The sequence below is a fragment of the Patiria miniata genome, unplaced genomic scaffold (assembly GCF_015706575.1).
Source record: "Patiria miniata isolate m_02_andy unplaced genomic scaffold, ASM1570657v1 HiC_scaffold_2, whole genome shotgun sequence".
In the NCBI taxonomy this organism is placed as follows: domain Eukaryota; kingdom Metazoa; phylum Echinodermata; class Asteroidea; order Valvatida; family Asterinidae; genus Patiria; species Patiria miniata.
Window position 1 is genome coordinate 5123806 of NW_024037058.1, and position 6447 is coordinate 5130252.

A 6447-nucleotide genomic window follows, 5' to 3' on the forward strand; every position below is an offset into this window, starting at 1 on the left:
CCAGAGGTGGTCTTAGCGCTGATCGCTGACAACATCAAAACCAAATTGGATTATACAAAACTGTATTTAAAAGTGGGCACGTATCTATTTAATTTGTAAAAGGAGGGCATTAATTTAGCTGACGTTCGAATCCAAGAGCTTTATAAGAAATCGCCCAAAGCCACTGATGAAACAACATATTGGCAAATTTGTTTAAAATCCAGCTCCTGGATAGTATTTTTTTGCATTCCAGAACCATGAGGTGGGAGTCTTTGACAGGTATGTTTGTACATGACAAGCAGCTGCTGTACCGCCCGGTATATGAAAGTTACGTGAACATAACATTTTGCACAGTAAGTCGCTGCAAATATTTTCACAGAAGTTTTTGCTCTTATTTTTGGGGCTCAAGTCTTATTAGCCTTCGCTCGAGTCGAGGCGAGTGTTTTAATGAGTGACTCGAGGCATTTCAAGTCATTTGCTTGCAGTGACTTAAGTCAAGTCAAGTCATTTACCCTTATAGACTCAAGTCGAGTCAAGTCATCAAAAATTGCGACTTGAGTCGAGTCATTACAACTCGGCATCTCCATGGTTCTAAAGAAAAATTGGTGGACCATGGGCGTCGCCAGGATTTTTTCTGGAGGGGGCAAAGCACATTCCCCCCCCCCCCCATCCCTATAATTGCCATTATTTTCCCGATTGTTAATTTTTTCGAGGGTGGGCAGGGACATTTGCCCCCCCCCCCCCATCGCGACGCCCATGTGAGGGACTTCATGTACTTCCATCAACCTGAAGGACACCTATCATAATGTGCCTATCCATGCATATCACCAGAAGTTTCTCCGGTGTCACGGTCTCACTTCTCCGGCGTGTTAGCTTCTCCAGATGGATTCGGCGGACAGTTGAGCACGTTACAGTGCACGTTACATGAGCACGATACATGCTGATGTGTCCGTTGTGCTTACTTTTCCTCGGGCTGTATTACCAAGCCTATAACGCAGTGCAGTGAGGGACATCCAAGAATGTGTTATGTAACACTTCCCCCATCATTCTGATTTGTGTTCCCAGCGTACGTCATGCATGTGCATGTGTGTTCATGGAGGAATAATTAAGAACGAACTCCTTGGTCCGTGTTCCTTGCTCGTTCGTGGCCCATTTTGTCTTTATTTTTGCAACCATGTGGCTTAAAAGAAATGTGCATTTCAAGTCTTTTTTGGTTATTGGGAGTTGTGCGCGCCACGAAAATTCTGAATTCGACTGCATGTTACCTGTAACCATGCATACAATATCCTATGATATTACGTGCACCAGTACAACCCCGAAGAACTTGGCACACAAATAAAGTTGACAAAAATGTACACTACTGCGCAATTTTGTGCATGTGTGTTGAAGTGAAATTTCCCTTTCGGAGAAGCTAGCCCGCCGGAGAAGTGAGACCGTGACACCGGTTCATATACATTGTACCAGGGACAGTGTACTAGTTCGCTGTCTCTTCCCACACCCCCTTGGATCTTTACACAGCTTCATTTGAGCAAGCAAGTAGCTCTTCCCTCAGTGAACTTACAATAAAACCTGTATTGTTATTGACTGCACTGCTACAGCTTGCCATAGAAGTGAGCTCTGTAGTCTGTCAGTAGAACCAGGACATATCCGTTTGGAACCTGTTGGTTCTAGTTGAATTCCAGAGAAACCATTTTGCACAAAGAATCAGTCAGCTGAGTTTTCACCCCCTGACATATTTGTACCTGGTTTGACATCCTTCTCTTCAAAGCAGATGATAAGCGGTGGTACCCCGTGCCAGCCCTGAAATACTGTATTGCTCCCACTCAAGCCTTTGTGAGGCGACATCAATGACCTGTTCATTACAATTATCCAGTCTCGTCATCAAGCCTCATGACCACGATCGCTCGATGGATTTCGGAGGCTCTAGAAAGTCTTTCCAACAACCATGGATCAGAATCATAAAACTTGCAGTGTGTCAACTTCTTGGGCCTATCTGCTTGGACTTGCTCTTTCAGAGATCATGAAAACAGCCTGCTAGAAAAATCCATCCACCTTTACGTCATACTACTTGAAGGATGTCTTTCATTCGGAGGGATACATGGGCAGGAAAGTCCTCAAGGAAACACAGCATGCAAAGCTCCTCTAGAATAAAAAGGCAGCTCCTGAGTACGTGTAGAAAAAACCTACGTGTGACATTGAGAATTTCATGAAGGCCTACATGTAGCTTAGACTGTGTCTTCCCACCCTAGAGTCTTTCGGTGCTACTCTGCAAATGTAGGCTAACAGATACGAGGTGTTTTCTGTAATGGAATTCCTAAAATCCAAAGGGATTTTCCATTCTAGAAAACACTCGCCTCTGTTTACATCCCTCGCAATTAGGGAACTACATGTAGTTCAATCAAAACAAATAACCAGGATGAACGGTTGTGCTACAGAGTCCTTTATGGGACATGCAGTGGGCATGGAGGGTGTGTCTCGGGCACTATTTTTTTCAGTGAGGTTTGTGCGCTTGCCTGTTAATATTCAAATGTAGGTAAACAGAGTTGAGTGTTTGTTTAGTAGAATGGAAAATCCCTTCAGACTTTAGGAAACATCTTCAGAATATCTTGTTGTAAAGCCCCTGTCACATAGTAGCGAATAGAGCTAACTTATGCCTAGCTTACTGAATTTTTTTCTTGAAATTTGGCAAATTACAGATACGCTCAGATTCTCGGCCAAAATCTGCTTGTTTAGCGAACTCCTGATGTATAGGATGAATGCCCAATGAATAAGGAACGAATGCTGGACTTATCACTAGCGTCCACAGTAACGAATGACAGCACATGTATGCGTAGTGTCCATCCAATGAATGCTGAACGTACGCAACGATTGGCCAACGTATGCCTAGCGTGCTGCAGCCGGTCATGTGACGCATCGCTGCTGATCCATCAATACGCTCTCCAAGTCCCCGTCGTCACACTCGTTAGCCATTTGTTAGACAAACTCTTGTATACGTTGGGCATTCACTACATTACAAAGATCCTTGGGTTAGACTTGTATGTCCGAACAACTGACGAAGAAGCAACCTACACCCAATGTGCGAAACGTTCACACATCGAATGCTCAACGTATACATAGCATATTGATCACAATGTTGTCACCCGCTCAACATTTTGAACATGTTCAAAGTATTTCTTAGACCCCAGTGCACCTCTGCAAACCGCTAACGAATACAACTTATGCCAAACATGTCACGAACGAACGACAACTTACACAAACGTACACCCAAATTTTTCAAAAACGTCGGGCAGACGTTAGCTCTACTCGCAACAGTGTGACAGGGCCTTAAGACTGGCAGTGCTCAGTATGGATTAAATTGGCCACATTTTCTGTAGAGTTCCCAAAGGTGCCTTCTGTTGATCATGAGGCAGTCTACCCTGCTTTGGGTTCAAAGCTATTCAAAAGTTTTGAAGTACATGTAGATGTACTTACACATAGGCCACATGGAAAGTGAATAATTTTGGTATTCATGTAATAGCAGTTTCAAAACAAAATAATTCTTTTCAAGGTATAACTCAACCAAAGATAACCATTCAGTACTATAGAAAACAAGTAGAACCAAAGTATTATTACCAAACATTTGCAGCATCACATGGACATAAATTTTGGCTATAGAGATATGAAGACATTTTGTTTTGAACAGAAATTTTGTTACTTTTTCTTATAGATACATGAGCATGAGGCTGATCAGGTTGTCAACGAGGAATTTGAAAAACTAGAGAAGAAACTTGGAGAAGGAGCTAACTTGAACTTGAACATCCAGGATTCACGGTGAGCAGAAATGGACTTCACTGTTTTGAGCAGAGTTGTAATCAGATCAGTCACAAATTAAATCACAAGTCAAGTTACCTGCAGCCGATTTGACGAAACCTTATGCAACTCCGCTTGCACCATAATTTATTGAGTAACTTGCGCAACATTTCACTTATGACACATTCATGTAAGTCAGATAGTGCATAGGGCCGTAACTTGCGCAATCATTTTAGGTGGCGTAGCGAGTGAAAATTACATATTTTAGCAGCAAATTGGGGCTGTCTTAGAGCTTGTTACTGCACAACTCATCAAGGTTGATACAAGACACTCACAAAGTTATGTTTGAAATAATTTTTACAGTTGCCAAACGATTCCGAAGAAAGTTGGACAAAAAAAATAATCAAAATGGTGGGCTGAGGTGATGCAACTACTGTTTTGCAAACGAACAAATTCATACTCAAACCTCCGTCATAAATGCTGTTTTTATCTTCGTCCAAGATGTTTAAATTGTTGAAAACATTGCGCAGCTACGCCAAGTTTCGTGAAATCGATCTTAAGTTTATTGCGCAGCTGCGAAACAAAATTGTATAAGTCTTACGCATTGCACAAGCTGTGCACTTTTTCATGAAATCGGCCACTGGACAATGTCTCTGTCACAGTTTGTTGAAATTGGATGACTCTTGGTTGACTTGTGACTGACTCTGTCAACAGTTCTGCTTAAGGGTCGACTAGGTAGTCTTGTACTTGTAGTTTAATATGTTATTTGAGATTAATTTTGGGGGTCATATAAGAGGCCATTTGATGCAAACTTGCAATTCAAACATTCACTTATGAAACAGTACGCTGTAAAAGTATGACGTCACGCAGGTTCCTCTCCCGTAGTGATGTGTCCAAACAATGTCTCAACTGCCATGTGCAAAGGTGATCAAGTTGAACATTTTTTATTTGAGAATTTTCCGACGTTAGGAATACATGAGACTAGGAAACAGGACAGTGCTTCATGCCCATAGAGCTGTATTAAATTACTACAGTGCCAACTCTTCATTCTTGCGCGCAGAGACGCTTTGAAGCCGCTCTGGGCGCAGACATTTTGAATTTACGTGCGTGTTTGTTGAACACAATCAAAATAGATAGATTGAATTTTAAAAGTGTACTCTAAATGCAACGCGCAAGTGGAAGATACACAAACAACTTGAGGGCGTCATGATGGTTCAAAAAACGTCACGGCAAAAAGCATCTGCAGCAGAGGGGTGCACACGTTGCGCTGTTTGCGTAGAGAAAAATGAAACGCTCATTTGCTGATTGTGCGAAAAATTGTGAAACATTGGGTATCGCGCACAGCACTACGTTAGGCCATGTGCGTTTGGACCATAGAGCTATATTAAATTACTAGAGTGCTAACTCTTCATTCTTGTGCGCAGAGACGCTTTGAGGCCGCTCTGCACGCAGACATTTTGAATTTATGTGCGTGTTTAAAAACACAATCAAAATAAATGGATTGAATTTTAAAAGTGTACTCTAAATGCAACGCGCAAGTAGAAGATACCAAACAACTTAAGCGCGTCATGACGGCTCAAGAAACGTCATGGTGAAAAGCATCTGCAGCGGAGGGACGCGCACACGTTGCGTTGTTTGCATAGAGCAAAATGAAATGCTTATTTGCTGATGGTGCGTTATGATTTGGGGCGTATCGGCCTCGATGACGCACCGGTATGGAATACAACCGCAGATATGCAAATAGCCGTACAAAAGCCGTACAAAATGTTGAGTTTTCCATAGGTTTGTGCACAAACATGAATGCGCCCATCAGGCATTACTTTGTACATCGAGTTAGCGCTCTAGTAATTTATTATAGCTCTATGGTTTGGACATGGGAAATACATGATTTCGGCGGTGCAGGACATCTACTTCTATGGCGTTGTCACAACTGCCCCCAGAAATTAGTGCAGTGGAATTTTCGGGACTGGTTTTCCCACCCACAACTTCGTGCAAACACCAATAATAATCCTCTGAGACGTTCTGTATATTTACAAATTATTTAATATGCACAAACTGTATATTTATAGGCTACGAATAATCTTTACAAATATTATGTATACAAATCCTTACGAAAATTATTTATAGAATGAGGCGATAGTAACCCAATAAATAGTGTAGATCAATACCAGAGATGAGTATAAAACTAACCTTCGGTAAAGCAAATGGATCAATGGATTAAATGCAGAAAAGTCAAAGCTTGAAGTATAGAACTTATAATCAACAAAATCTATTTAAATTAACCAAATTAACTCAAATTAAGCGAGCTTGCCATGGTCTGATGGCAGATCAAAGTCCAGTATGACTCTTGGAGTTCATCGCCGGTTTCAAGACCTGGTCTAGGCGATGTTGTGCAAGTTTGCAGTCAGCAAAATGCTATTTTCCTCCACATTGATCGCGATCGGCGTTTTTGTTTTGTTTTTGTGTATCTCTTTCCTTTTATAAAACGCGCGGGCTGCGAGTCACATGACAGGCAGGTTTTTTTTTTAAAGAACACCAAGAACGCCATAAGATACAAAGGATAAGACCATGGCAACATGAATATTTATAAGACACATGCATTATTTATTAGTTATATACTTACAGTCTACTTATGGTACCACGAATACGAACAATACACACGGACTACTGATACAAACA